We start from the raw sequence: 14514 nt of genomic DNA on the forward strand, positions 1-14514 counted from the left end.
GTGGGTGAAACCCAGGAAAGCCGTGGACTTGCCAAATTCTGTGACTGGGGTCATTTGCCCCATTAATTTCACCAGCCTTTAAGTGACGCACTAACGGTGGACTGTGGTCCTTCCTCCTCCCCTCCGCCAGCCTACCTCTAGTCACCAGCTTTCCTGCTCTTCAATTATTGAGGAGCAGCAGTTGGAAGTTCTCTGGTTGAAGGGGGTTGGGTGGAGGTGAGGGCTCCTTATCAGGCCTCTGCGCAGAAGCTGTGCCCAGGGGATGGTACACCAGCTCCCACCCAGAAACATGTCTTTCCCTCTACGCCTTGCCCTCTCTCACTCCTCCATGTCCAGCATGTCTTGAGTCAAATTTTTTTTTCTTCCCAAGTATTTATTGTTTTAATTTTTATTTTATTTTTATTTTTTTATTAGTTTCTGCTTTATAACAAAGTGAATCAGTCATACATATACATCTGTTCCCACATCCCTTCCCTCATGCATCTCCCTCCCTCCTACCCTCCCCATCCCACCCCTCCAGGCGGTCACAAAGCACCGAGCTGATCTCCCTGTGCTCTGCGGCTGCTTCCCACTATCTATCTACCTTACGTTCCGTAGTGTATATATGTCCATGCCTCTCTTTCGCTTTGTCACAGCTTACCCTTCCCCCTCCCCATATCCTCAAGTCCATTCTCAAGTAGGTCTGTGACTTTATTCCTGTTTTACCCCTAGGTTCTTCATGACATTTTTTTTTAATTCCATATATATGTGTTAGCATACGGTATTTGTCGTTCTCTTTCTGACTTACTTCACTCTGTATGACAGACTCTAGGTCTATCCACCTCATTACAAATAGCTCAGTTTCGTTTCTTTTTATGGCTGAGTAATATTCCATTGTATATATGTGCCACATCTTCTTTATCCATTCATCCGATGATGGACACTTAGGTTGTTTCCATCTCCGGGCTATTGTGAATAGAGCTGCAATGAACATTTTGGTACATGCCTCTTTTTGAAGTATGGTTTTCTCAGGGTATATGCCTAGTAGTGGGATTGCTGGGTCATATGGTAGTTCTATGTTTAGTCTTTTAAGGAACCTCCATACTGTTCTCCATAGTGGCTGTACCAATTCACATTCCCACCAGCAGTGCAAGAGTGTTCCCTTTTCTCCACACCCTCTCCAGCATTTATTGTTTCTAGATTTCTTGATGATGGCCATTCTGACTGGTGTGAGATGATATCTCATTGTAGTTTTGATTTGCATTTCTCTAATGATTAATGATGTTGAGCATTCTTTCATGTGTTTGTTGGCAGTCTGTATATCTTCTTTGGAGAAAGGCCTATTTAAGTCTTCTGCCCATTTTTGGATTGGGTTGTTTGTTTTTTGGCTATTGAGCTGCATGAGCTGTTTTTAAATTTTGGAGATTAATCCTTTGTCAGTTGCTTCATTTGCAAATATTTTCTCCCATTCTGAGGGTTGTCTTTTGGTCTTGTTTATGGTGTCCTTTGCTGTGCAAAAGCTTTGAAGTTTCATTAGGTCCCATTTGTTTATCTTTGTTTTTATTTCCATTTCTCTAGGAGGTGGGTCCAAAAGGATCTTGCTGGGATTTATGTCCTAGAGTGTTCTGCCTATGTTTTCCTCTAAGACTTTGATAGTTTCTGGCCTTACATTTAGGTCTTTAATCCATTTTGAGCTTATTTTTGTGTATGGTGTTAGGGAATGATCTAATCTCATACTTTTACATGTCCCTGTCCAGTTTTCCCAGCACCACTTATTGAAGAGGCTGTCCTTTCTCCACGGTACATTCCTGCCTCCTTGATCAAAGATAAGTTGACCATATGTGCGTGGGTTTATCTCTGGGCTTTCTATCCTGTTCCATTGATCTATCTTTCTGTTTTTGTGCCCATAAAACACTGTCTTGATTACTGTAGCTTTGTAGTGTAGTCTGAAGTCAGGGAGCCTGATTCCTCCAGCTCCGTTTTTCATTCTCAAGATTGCTTTGGCTATTCGGAGTCTTTTGTTTTTCAAAACAAAGTTTGAAATGTTTTGTTCCAGTTCTGTGGAAAATGCCAGTGGTAGTTTGATAGGGATTGCATTGAACCTGTAGATTGCTTTGGGTAGTAGATTCATTTTCACAATATCGAGTCTTCCAATCCAGGAGCATGGTATATCTCTCCATCAATTTGTATCATCTTTCATTTCTTTCATCAGTGTCTTATAATTTTCTGCATACAGGTCTTTTGTCTCCTTAGGTAGGTTTATTCCTAGGTATTTTATTCTTTTTGTTGCAATGGTAAATGGGAGTGTTTTCTTGATTTCACTTTCAGATTCTTCATCATTAGTGTACAGGAATGCCAGAGATTTCTGTGCATTAATTTTGTATCCTGCTACTTTACCAAATTCAATGATTAGCTCTAGTAGTTTTCTGGTAGCATCTTTAGGATTCTCTATGTATAGTATCATGTCATCTGCAAACAGTGACAGCTTTACTTCTTCTTTCCCAATTTGGATTCCTTTTATTTCCTTTTCTTCTCTGATTGCTGTTGGTAAAACTTCCAAAACTAAGTTGAATAAGTGTGGTGAGAGTGGGCCACCTTGTCTTGTTCCTGACCTTAGTGGAAATGGTCTCAGCTTTTCACCATTGAGGACAATGTTGCCTGTGGTTTTTTCATATATGACCTTTATTATGTTGTGGAAAGTTCCCTGTATGCCTACTTTCCGCAGGGTTTTTATCATAAATGTGTGTTGAATTTTGTCGTAAGCTTTCTCTGCATCTGTTGAGATGATCATATGGTTTTTCTCCTTCAATTTGTTAATATGGTGTATCACATTGATTGATTTGCGTATATTGAAGAATCCTTGCATTCCTGGAATAAACCCCACTTGATCATGGTGTTTGATCCTTTTAATGTGCTGTTGGATTCTGTTTGCTAGTATTTTGTTGAGGATTTTTGCATCTATGTTCATCAGTGACATTGGCCTGTAGTTTTCTTTCTTTGTGACATCCTTGCCTGGTTTTGGTATCAAGGTGATGGTGGCCTCGTAGAATGAGTTTGGGAGTGCTCCTCCCTCTGCTATATTTTGGAAGAGTTTGAGAAGGATCGGTGTTAGCTCTTCTCTAAATGTCTGATAGAATTCGCCTGTGAAGCCATCTGGTCCTGGGCTTCTGTTTGTTGGAAGATTTTTAATCACAGTTTCCATTTCAGTGCTTGTGATTGGTCTATTCATATTTTCTATTCCTTCCTGATTCAGTCTTGGCAGGTTGTGCATTTCTAAGAATTTGTCCATTTCTTCCAGGTTGTCCATTTTATTGGCATAGAGTTTCTTGTAGTAATCTCTCATGATCTTCTGTATTTCTGCAGTGTGAGTTGTTATTGAGTCAAAGTATTAAAAGCGTGCTGGAGAAAGTCGGACAGAAACTTTCACAAATAAGCCAACTGTGCAATTAATAGCTCTCCTTCCCTTGTGAACAGTTTTATTCATTTTTAAGAATCATGCAGCAGTCCATAAATATTGCATCCTTGACGTCCCCACTGTCGTGTGCCCATGAGTGTACTCCAGGGAGTGAGGGGTACACAGCTGGCACAACAGTACACACATACTTACACACACTAGGTGTGCAGATCCTAAAGCAAAGTGAGCAACCAGCATGCCAAGGTCAGGCGAACAGGACACAAACTCTCCCCAGGTGAGATGGCTTAACGTGTGTGGATCCGTGCCCAGGAGATGCCCCAGCGTGGGCATGACCTCTGGTGGGATGGGACTGGGGAGGAGAAGGAAAAAGGGCTCTGTGAGAAGGCTGGGATCACCACACCACCCGGAAGTGAGCTCATAGGTGAGCTCCGACCTGAGTGTGGCAGGAAGGAGCCCCAGGCCTCTGGTTAGTCTGTGTCCTTGTGTGAGAAACCAGGCCCCGTCATATTCTCTGTGGGTCAACTGCTAACAACATGACCATCTCCAGATGATGACTGGGGCGGCTGTCCTGTCCCCCGACCAGGCTCTGTGCCCTGTTCCCTGATCCCAGCCCTTTTGGATGGGATATTTCTGCTCGCCAAAGAGCTAAATGAGGGCAAAGAGGTGAGGGGATGGGGGAGAGAGCAGGAACTGTCTGAGAAACAGGAGTGAAGGGCCACTTCTCACCCGGGTATGTCTTGGTTATGGAACCAAGGCCTTGAGGAATCTCTCTGAGCCTCTTCCTGGGAGAAGACAGACCCTCCAGAAAGGGTGAAGACAATGGCTTCCTCTTAGGGTTCCTGGCCACTGTGGCAACTGTTTACCTGCATCTCCTTCATCTCAGGTAACACCACACTCTGAATACTACCTGCCGGGAGAGGAGGTGGATCTGTATACCACCACCCCAGGCTAAGGGAGCGCCCCCTTCCCTAGTGCTTCTGGGACTCAGACTTCAAGGAGATCAGGAAGTGTGGTTATTGCTGGAATCATCAATATGAAAGGGGCTGTAAGAATGTTTCGGGGAAAGGAAGGACATTAAATGGGGCCTGAAACAGCAGAGCCCACTGCAGGGTTTCAGAGCGGGTGGACACGGGAACTCAAGGCAGAAGCTGAGATTCAGGCTTGGCTCATGTAGTGTCTGTCAAGACCACAGGCCTCCCCCTGCCCACCCCCAGGGCAGGATGTGAACCACAACCACCAGGCAGTGAGGGTCACCAGGCACCTGGTGGCGCAAAGCAGCCACACAGGAGGTGCAAAACATGCCCCGGCACTGGGCTCTCTTTGAGGCCTTGGGAAGGACCCTGAAAAGCTCTTCTAGGGCAACAATTCCAACTACTAATTCAGGCCATCATGGTGGGCATAGCCTAGGGCTCTGTCATATCTCAGCCTCACAAAATGTTGGATCCCACTTTGCTTCTCAATCTCATGCTCCACTAAATAACCACCTCTTCCAAAAGCCAGCAGACAATGCATCTATCAGAGAGCTATGAGGAATCCATTGATAACACTAGTGTTGAGGGAGGAACAGCCAACAGCTTACGGTCTTGCTGTTTCAGGCTGTTATTTCTATGCCCTACACCAGAGTGAGGTGGGGTGCACATGTGATTTGAACAATATCTCTAAATCTCTGATGAGCCTATGGAAGGCAGTACCTCCGGCTCCCCCCATCAGGCTCAGCTGATCTGGAGGACAGGGGAGGAAAACCGGTGGGGTGGGGAGCCTCCCAGACCACCACTGACCCCAGCTCAGCCCTTCCCCCAACCTCCTTTGGGGTTCCTGGGCACCAAATGAGAACCACCGGTCCACCCCTCTCTCAGCTTCTTTCTTCAACTCTTTCAGAAAAGCGGGGTGGAGACGGGGGCAGCAGGGATAAGAATGCCACCTGACAGGGTGGTAGTGATGAAACGTGATAATATACGACAGTCCCGAGCAAGTGCCTGGTACATAGAGGGGGTCAAAAATGCCTTTGCAGTGTCACCTTAGGATGGAGCCCCAGGCCTTCCTGAGTGCACCTGATCATAAAGAACTCCCCGGTAGGTCATCATTTAACTGAGGGGTTCTCAGATTCAAGGCCTCCTTCCTAAGCAGACACACGAGGCATAGCCTCTGCTACCAGAAGCAAGAACTGTTTTCCCAACCAACCTTCTGGTAGTTGCCACTGCTTCTTGTCCTTGAGAGAGGAGCTCCTAATGCATTTTGAGGGAAACCCCACTTACAGTGCAATATGGCTTTCCCTTCTCACAGGAGTCATCCCCCAACGCCACCCCAAACTGCAGGTCTCAGATTGGTTATGATGTCCCAGAGACTAGAAAATGCCAGATGGGTGTTTGTAATGAAGTCACCCAAACTGTTGAGTCTTCTTGGTCTACCTCCTAAGGAGAAAAAAAAAAAAAGATGCACAAGAAATAACCAGTCTGTAGACCACAGCTCCACCTGAAGATCAAGATACAGTGGAAACATTCAGGAGACTCTCTGCAAAGGGTCTCATGAGCTGCAGTTCGAGTGGCTTTAGCCCACAAGGAGAAAAGAGGTTTCCAGTCCCTTCTGAGAGGGGAAGGATCACGGTTGCGGAAGAAGATGAGTCTGGGAGAAGGGTCAGGTGCCCTCAGCACCCAGCTTTCACGTGGGTCTAAAAAGTCTCCGTGTGTCTCGGTGAGGATGCCCAGGAGGTCAGTGGTGTCATGAGGCCAGGATGGGATGTGAGAACGGGAGGAGAGCACTGGTACAGGGGCTAAGGCTCTAAGATGGCCAAAGGATCCCACACGCAGAGCCTGTTCTCGGGGTCCTCCAGGCTGCCAGAAGATGAGCGTCTACACTGCGTGTTCCCACGACTGACCACGTTGTCGTCAGCCTGCCAGGCACCTGAGAAGAGGAAAGGAAGGTTACCGGACCTTTGGTTTGGTGCAGATGGTGTCTCTGGCAGGACAGTCCGGGAGTTTGGCACGAAAACTGGCAAGATGCGCATTACCTGGAACTCCCACAGGGTGCAAACCACAGCACGTGAAACTTGGGAGCAGTGGCGTCCAGTGGGCGAGGGACAGTCATGGCCACTGTGGCCCTCTGATGGAGGGACATGCAGGATGGTCCTTGTTTTGTGAGCTTGCCGTAGGATGCACTTTTGTATCTTTATTTGGTCTTGAAGTTTGCCTAAGTGTTACAGCGGACCAGGAAAAGAAACTGAGTCTGGCTGAGACTTTCACGAGAGCAGGAGGAGGTGAAGGGGAGGGAGAAGAGTGTGTTAATTTGGGCTCAGAGTTAGTGTTTGCTGTGGGGGCCAGGGTGGGGCAGGAAGGGACTGGCTGCCCAGCAGGGTGGCAGGGACCAAATGGCATGGCAGAGAACAGAGTGACAGCTGTTCCTCTCCTTCTGCACCTGAACAGCCCACCGAGAGTTGCTATCAGCTGGTGCCACCAACCCCAGGAGACATTAGCTCCAGAGCTTTGGGGTCCCCCGGGTACCATCCACGAAATTCATCATCTTCCCCCCTTGTACTGCAGTTCCTGCACGAGAAGCACCCGCTGCCCATGCTGGAAACCCACTCTTGGTGCTTCTCTCTCCTTCATGCTCTGTATGCAATCCACCATGACCTCCTGCTTGTTCAAGCTCTAGTAAGGTCTAAATCTGTAGTCAGAAAACCGGGATACAGCTCCAGCTTGTAACGTACTGACTGTGTGACCTTGGGCAGGTCACTGTACTTGGAGCCCAGGTTTTCCCATCCATCAGATGGGAGACAAGTACTTACTCCCCAGGGATGCTGTGAGACTAAGCGAGGTGTCATGGAAGAGTGGTGAGCAGGGCGCCTGACTCACAGAATGTGCGCGAAAACCATCCGCCCCCCAGGCCTTGTTCAGGCTACACTCATCTCCCCCAAGTCGTCCTCCCATCCCACAGACTGACTCCATCTGATTCAGTCCCCCCAGTGCAGTGAGATGCCCCTTCTGAAGGGAGAGGATGGAGCCCTAACCCCCTGAGTTTGGGGAAAGCCTTCCGTTCTCTGGCCGAGGACTGCTGAGCTGCCTCTTCCAGCACCTGCCCCCAGAAGGCCCCCCCTGAAGCCAGATGGGGTCCAGCGTGCTCCGAAGTGTTCCCCCACTGGCCCGTATGACCACCCAATTTCTCATGCTGTGTGGAAATTGCTGGATCCTCCAGCACACGGTGATCTCCTCCAGGGCAGAGCCGAGAGCCATGCCCTTCAGAGGGCTCAGGTCGTGGACGGAGCCGGCTGACCCTGGAGGGTGGGCATGAGGCTCACTGTGTCACATTTGAGGGAGTCCACTCACAAATGTCTGGGGTCAGCTTCAGGTTAGGCCAGCCCAAGACACGAAACCCTTTAATGGCAGAAGCACTAGGATTCAGCGGGTATAAATTGTGTATACCCATAAATGTCCTGGTGTGCTAATCCGCCCTAAGGCTCTAATAATAGTCTTGTGGAGGTGGACCCCAGGGGAAGGGGAGTGAGTGGGACAGGAAATGTTTAGGTATCTCTCACAGCCAGACGGAATGCGGGGATCTGTACTCCCTGGGGGTACCGGAGTCCGGCACATGGGTCCACAGTACTTTTCCCGTCTAAGGGTGACAGGATGAAGAGCAGGCAAGATTGCCCTTTTAAGTTAGGAACCCCCAGATGAAATAAGTTGTTCCTTCCTTTTATATAATTTGGTAGATCTCATACTTATTCCTCTGCGTTTATGGGGCAGGACTCCGGAACTGCGGCTGTTTGGTAGGAAAGACCAAAAGCAAATGGTAAACAGGAGAGAAGACACACACACACACGCACACACCCACACACACACACACAACGCACATGCACACACACACACACAAAGTCAAATCAAAACACTGCCGCAGCCTCGCTGCCACCACTTCTGGCTGCCAGGCTGCCTGGATCTGAAGTCTTGAGTCCTTGCTACAAACACCACTGGTCCAGATTCTGAGTCAGGGCTGAAAACTGGCTCCTTCTGAAACAGCCTCAAGACTCAGAGGTCAAGTCTCTGTTCTCCCCATCTTCTTGGTACAGTAGGTGGTGCTCTTTCCTCTAAAAAAGCTTCTGCCAGAACCTCAGTGAAACCCTGCTGCTCCGTGCATCCTGGATGCAGAAGGTAAGCCTGGAAGGCGCAGGAGGACTTCCTGAGCGAGTGCTGCCATTCTGTCCAGCCCTCAGCCAGAAAAGGGAGCCTGGAGATTGAAAATCCTTCACGGGAGGTAGAGAAAGGTGGTTCCCACTTAATTCCATCCTCAGGCTCAGAAACGGGGGAGTGAGGAGACCTCTAGAGGCAGATTTGGGGAGCACATCTAGGGGGATTCCACACACCTCTTTCCTGCCTCTACCCAGCCACTAATTAAATTTAAGATTTGTAACAGTTCCACCATCTTGTAGAGTTTCTCTCCAGGAAAAGAGAAAGTTAATTCCGATTTTTCCTTAGTATCTGCGAAGCATAACCCTTCCTAGTGGCGTCTTAGTCTTGGGTTATTTCAGGTCTCCATAAGTACTTTTCTTTGTTTTGTTTTTGGCTGTGCAGTGGCTTGGAGGATCTTAGTTCTCCGACCAGGGATTGAACCAGGCCACTGCAGTGAAAGTGCTGAGTCCTAACCACTGGACGGCCAAGGAATTCCCTCCATAAGTACTTTTAGATTTCATCGGTATGCCCACTCCTGTCCAATGCCATCATTTAAAAACATCTGTATCGGGCATCGCTGGTGGCGCAGTGGTTGAGAGTCTGCCTGCCGATGCAGGGGACACGGGTTTGTGCCCCGGTCCGGGAAAATACCAGAGGCCACGGAGTGGCTGGGCCCGTGAGGCATGGCCACTCAGCCTGCGCGTCCGGAGCCTGTGCTCCGCAATGGGAGAGGCCACAACAGTGAGAGGCACGCGTACCACAAAAAACAAAACAAAACAAAACAAAAACATTTGTATTTCCACTAATAAACTCAAATTATCTTTGCTTTGTCCCATCACACTCCCCAGAGCCTTTTCACAGAATTGTCACTGGTCCCCTGGCCACTATCCTGACGCCTGTGTGATACTCCATCAGGTTCCTTGGGGCCCCGTCTACCTAGCATGGCCTCGCGCTTCTAATCGGCTCACCACCTACAGTGGTCAACTCAGATTTCCTCCCTTTGAGAACCTTGCAGAACAATCTCAGAACATACCATCGCCCCCCCCACCTTGCTCTCAGGGCCAAAGAAGACCCAGAGGCTTCTTAGCGGAAGAGGTGCTGGAATGACACAGGTGCTTTCTCAACATCACTCCCACAAGGCTGATGAGAGCAGCGAGGATGGGGACCTGAGCCATCCTTGCCGCGAGCTGGGGCTCCTGGCAGAGCACCTGTGGGCCTGGGGAGGGTGGACCACGGGATGCTCCCCGGGCTCCCTCCTTGTGGGCGCACCGTGAGGGGAGTGGCATCCATGTGGGGAGGGAAACAGCGTGGAGAGGGAGACCCAGTGCCTGAGAAGCTGTCCTGACGGCCAAGCCAGCCTGAGGCACCTCAGTCATAGGATGGAACTTTGAACTTACAGCTGAGCGTGGTGAGGTCTGATGATTCCACGGGAACTACCACAGTGGATGCTCCTGTCATTAACCTGACATTAACCCGACAGATGCTTCCAGAGAGTTCCCCAGCTCTTTACTACCAGTGTGACGCTAACAGCAGAACCCGAGAAACATTTTACCAAGAGAGCAGATGCACTTTCCTTCTCCCGTAAGAGCCCTTGAGACCTCGGGGTGAGGCTACGATGCGACCCTCAACTCCCTCTCCCGGGAGCCGCCACTGTCATTCGGTTTCATGTCTGGCCTGAACGGTGAAGCCAGTTTAATTTGATAATGGCTGGCTCTCGAGATCACCATAAAGAAGCCCAGGCATGGTTTTCCTTCCAGGTCTCCCTCCCCTGCCGCAATCCCAGAGTGGAATAAACATCCACCAGCAGGTTGGCCCGAAGGAGTGAGGGAGAGGAGGAAGCACAAGGCCTGGGGTTAGTTTCCACCAGCATGCGTGGCTGAAACAATAACCAGGAGAGAGTGGTCATGTGCACATGCGCACACCCTGCACACCACAGCACCCCCCAAGCAACTGCCATGGCCAAAGCAGAAGCGACTAGCATGACATCTGCATCCAGGCTGGGATCCAGGTTTGCTCTAGAGGTTGCCCTTCTGTGGAGGCACCTCAGAGGAGCAGACGGAAGAGACACCGGTTCCTGGGATGCCTGGTCCTACAATCCCAGGTGGGATTCCCAGCTCGCCTAACCCCCCGCCACCCCCGCCACTTCCTTACTCTATATGTAGGTCGTTCCTTCGCTTCTCGGCTTACTAGAAACAAAATTCTTCCGACTGAAGATATGATTGACCTTATTTACAAAACAGAAATAGAGTCACAGGTGTAGAAAACAAACTTATGGTTATGGCGGGGGGCAAGGGAGGGGAGGGATAAACTGGGAGATTGGGATTGACATATACACACTACTATATCTAAAATAGATAACTAATAAGGACCTGCTGTAGAGCACAGGGGACTCTACTCAGTACCCTGTAATGGCCTATATGGGAAAAGAATCTAAAAAAAGAGTGGATATATGTATATGTATAATTGATTCACGTGGCTGTACAGCAGAAACTAACACAACATTGTAAACCAACTCTTGCAATTAAAAAAAAATATCTACTTGAGGCCTGAACGATGGTAAAGAGACTCGTTCCAATAGCCTACAAACACTAGTGCACGCTGAGCTGCTAACGTCTCTTCACCTCACCTTTGCTGTGCCGCCAGGGCTGTGATCCTTCTGCTACTGTAACATCAGCCGTTTTCTTCACTAAAGCAGGAAAACCTACTGCCTAACAGTCGGTTCCCCCAAGGGGAGGAAGCTGTTCTCCTGCTGCAGATGAACTTTGGGGCTGCTAGAGCAGTTCTGTGAGACTCAGCTGAGAAGCTGAAGCAGGAAGGAAGGTGATGGCAGTTGCCCAAGAAGCTTCAGGATCTACTCAACGTAGATGGAGATCTCCATGTATCTTCTGCAGCCTTGGCTCAGAGGCCCAGAAAGAGCCAGGAAGGCTGCTGAGGTCCTCAGATACCCTGCTTGCTTTGATATTCCATCAAGGAGACAACCTTTCCCCAAAGCCACACCCTTGAGCAGTGCCACCAAGTCACACCAGTGCCCCTTTCTCCACCCTTTAGAGAATACCCGGGAAAGAAATATAATAAAAGGGAGCAAAAGACCAGGTCTTTTTCCATCTTCTTGTGTGGGTGATCCGTCCTCTTCTTCTAGAACATCATTTCCCTAGGACAGAAGGAAGGCACTGTGAGTCCATAAAGCAGTGAAATGAGTCTACTGATTGTCAGAAGACAGAACTAATCACCCTCATGGTATCCAGACATTTCCTGTCCGTGTGAGATGGCTGGGAGGCCCAGCAGAGGCAGATTTTGCTTGGCGAGGCAGGATCGGACCGTAGGGACCAGGTCTGAGGCACGTTCCAGAGGGACCAGGTCTGAGGCGCCTTACAGAGGGACCCTGGGACTGTCAGGAATAGCCTTGGTAATAGTTTAGCTCACACTGTTTCTCTCAGGTGGAAATAAAAGTTGTCAAATGAAAAAGCAAACTGTGAGATCATAAAACTTTCAGGAACCCTTTAGGATCCCCAGTCCCATCCAGATACTCCTTTGAGAACATCTGGCTCAAGAGAAAGTTGTAGAGTCCCCACTGGGAGCTGGGCATTCCATATACTTCAGGCACACCTCCGTCAGAGCACTTCTCACGCTGAGTTATAACTCTGATTCCTCCATCAGATGGAGCTCCGGGATGGGTGGGATGGGTGGATTGGGGGCGTGGGCAGGCAAAAGCCATGTCACTCGGTCTTTGTGTCCCCCAGTGCCAGGATGATGTGAGATGCCTGTGCCAGATAAATACTAAGTGAATTGGAGGACAAACGCCCTCTCAAGGGTCTGGCCTTGAAGACTTCCCTCTGGAACTCACCCCACGCCTATTACGCTGAGACCAGCACCCTCTGCTAACCGGACAGTCCCTCTGCTCTGCACCCTGCCTCTAACAGATCCAAGCGCACCACCTTGGAAGGCTTCTTCCAGAACAGCCCCCATCCTATTTGCATCCTCTGCCAGCGCCGGCAGTCCCTCTGACCGGGGAGGGGCACCAGCATCCACCTTGCTCTTACCTCTGCATCCTGCTCTTCAGCGGTGGCGACGAGGCCCGCAAAGTTGCAGTCTGGAGACGCCGCTGGCATCACCTGCAAAGGAGCAACAAAAGTCAAGGTGCAGATGCCACCGGTTCTCCTACCCAGCTCGCCTGGCAGCAAACCCAAACCAAGTCCTCAGGACAGAAGTAGTGCCACATGGAAGATCACATCTGAGGGAGTCTTTGATTCAACAACCCGGTACCGTGTTTTCCAGGGCTCCCCTCCCGAGCACTGGGGGGCTTTGCCGATCTCCCTGGCAGGCCCTGGACTGAGCTCCTTGGGACTCGAGTACAGAGCAGAGCAGAGCGGGGAGGGCGATCCCATGCTCCTCTCTTACGTCTCCTTCTTCTGAGGGGGTCCTGCTGGCAGCCAAGGGGCAGGGGACAGCCTCCCCGTCCTCTTCCGTGCCAGGGGCGATGTAGGAGCCGGACATGGAGGAGACGGTGTCGGTGCTGATCTGGGAGGACACCATGGACATGACCTTCCTTCTTCAAGTCTGGGTCCCCAGTATGTTGAGGGGGGCAGAGGCGGGGAGAAGAGTGTTTCCTGCCCTCAGCTCAGCTCTTCAGGAGGCCTGGCGCATTTGCTTCAGGCCAGCATGGAATCCCATCCCGGGGGCCTTCCCGTCACTGGAGCTGGGGGTGGCCTGTCCCGTGGGCAGACGGCGAGGGTCCCCAAAGACCTAGTTCCTGAACATTGCCCCTCATCCCTTGCCTGGCTGGCGATACATGGGGGAGGGAGGATAGGGAAGAGCTGGAAAGTGAGGAGACAGAAAGCTGGCTTCGTGCTTTGGGAAGGGACTGTACCACACCTGAGGGTGAAGTGGCTGAAGGGCTTCTCACCTCAAAAGTGGAGATCAAAGGAAATGCGAAACCTGCGCAGAGAGCTTGAGTCATGGGCTCAAAGCCACACAGGGCAAAAGAGAAAGGACAGCTCAGTGCAACATGGGGTCCTGGATTGGGAGGCTGGAATGGAGAGGAGCATTACTGGGGTGATCTGCAAGACGTGAAGGGGGTCTGCGGTTACATGGGATTACCAGGTCAGTGTTCATTTCCTGATTGTGATGGTGGTACTGGGATTATGGAGGCGTGTCCTTGTTCTAAGGAAACACACACTAAAGTATCTAGTGCTAATGGGGCAGCCTGTCTGCAACTTACTGTTAAGGGCGCAAAATATATATTGACTGGGATTACATTGAATCTCTAAATAAATACGGAGTCACTGAACGTTTTTTGAAAAAGCCACCCAGCCAAGGTCCAGCGCAGGGATGAATAGGAGGGACAGGATCCACTCACGCTTCCCGCCCCCTCCACCGCCAACCCCCAAACGCTGCCTGCTGAAAGGGTGTGTGAAGCCCTGTGTTCTGGCCGCTTCAGAGCCCCCTCTTAGCTTTGGCTGCTCGTTGGCAGCATCCATGGACCCTTAAAAGTGCCAGTGTTTGGGTCCCAGCCCCAGAGACGCTAGTCCCAAGCATAGGGATTTTCAGGAGCTCCTGGGGATTCTTCCTGGCAGCCAGAAGCTTCTTCAGCCTCTCCTTACCTGGCAGGCAGTTCTGCCAGCCCCTGACCTTGCCCCTCTTCCCCCAGCATGGGCCCAGGCAGAGGGTGAGGAGGGGGGACAGTGACCGGCCCCACCTGTCAATCCAGGGTGTACCCCTTTTGGCGGGGGCTGGAGGCTGAGCCTGGGGACCAGTGGAGAGGCTGGAGCCCCCATGTTCCCCGAGTGCTGGGGAGCGTGGGCAGGAAGGCCGGAGGGTGGTGGGGAGAGGGAGGGAGTCGTTGCTTAGGGGGTGAAGGGAGTCTCAGAGGGAGGTTGGGGCAGCCTCCTCAGCAAGCGGTGGGAAGGGGATGGGCTGCCTCCTGAGCTCTGTAAGGCCCCAACCCGGCTGGCCCTGCAGTGTGTG

The sequence above is a fragment of the Mesoplodon bidens genome (genome assembly GCF_964165515.1).
Source record: "Mesoplodon bidens genome assembly, contig: HAP1_SCAFFOLD_152, whole genome shotgun sequence".
NCBI classification, from domain to species: domain Eukaryota; kingdom Metazoa; phylum Chordata; class Mammalia; order Artiodactyla; family Ziphiidae; genus Mesoplodon; species Mesoplodon bidens.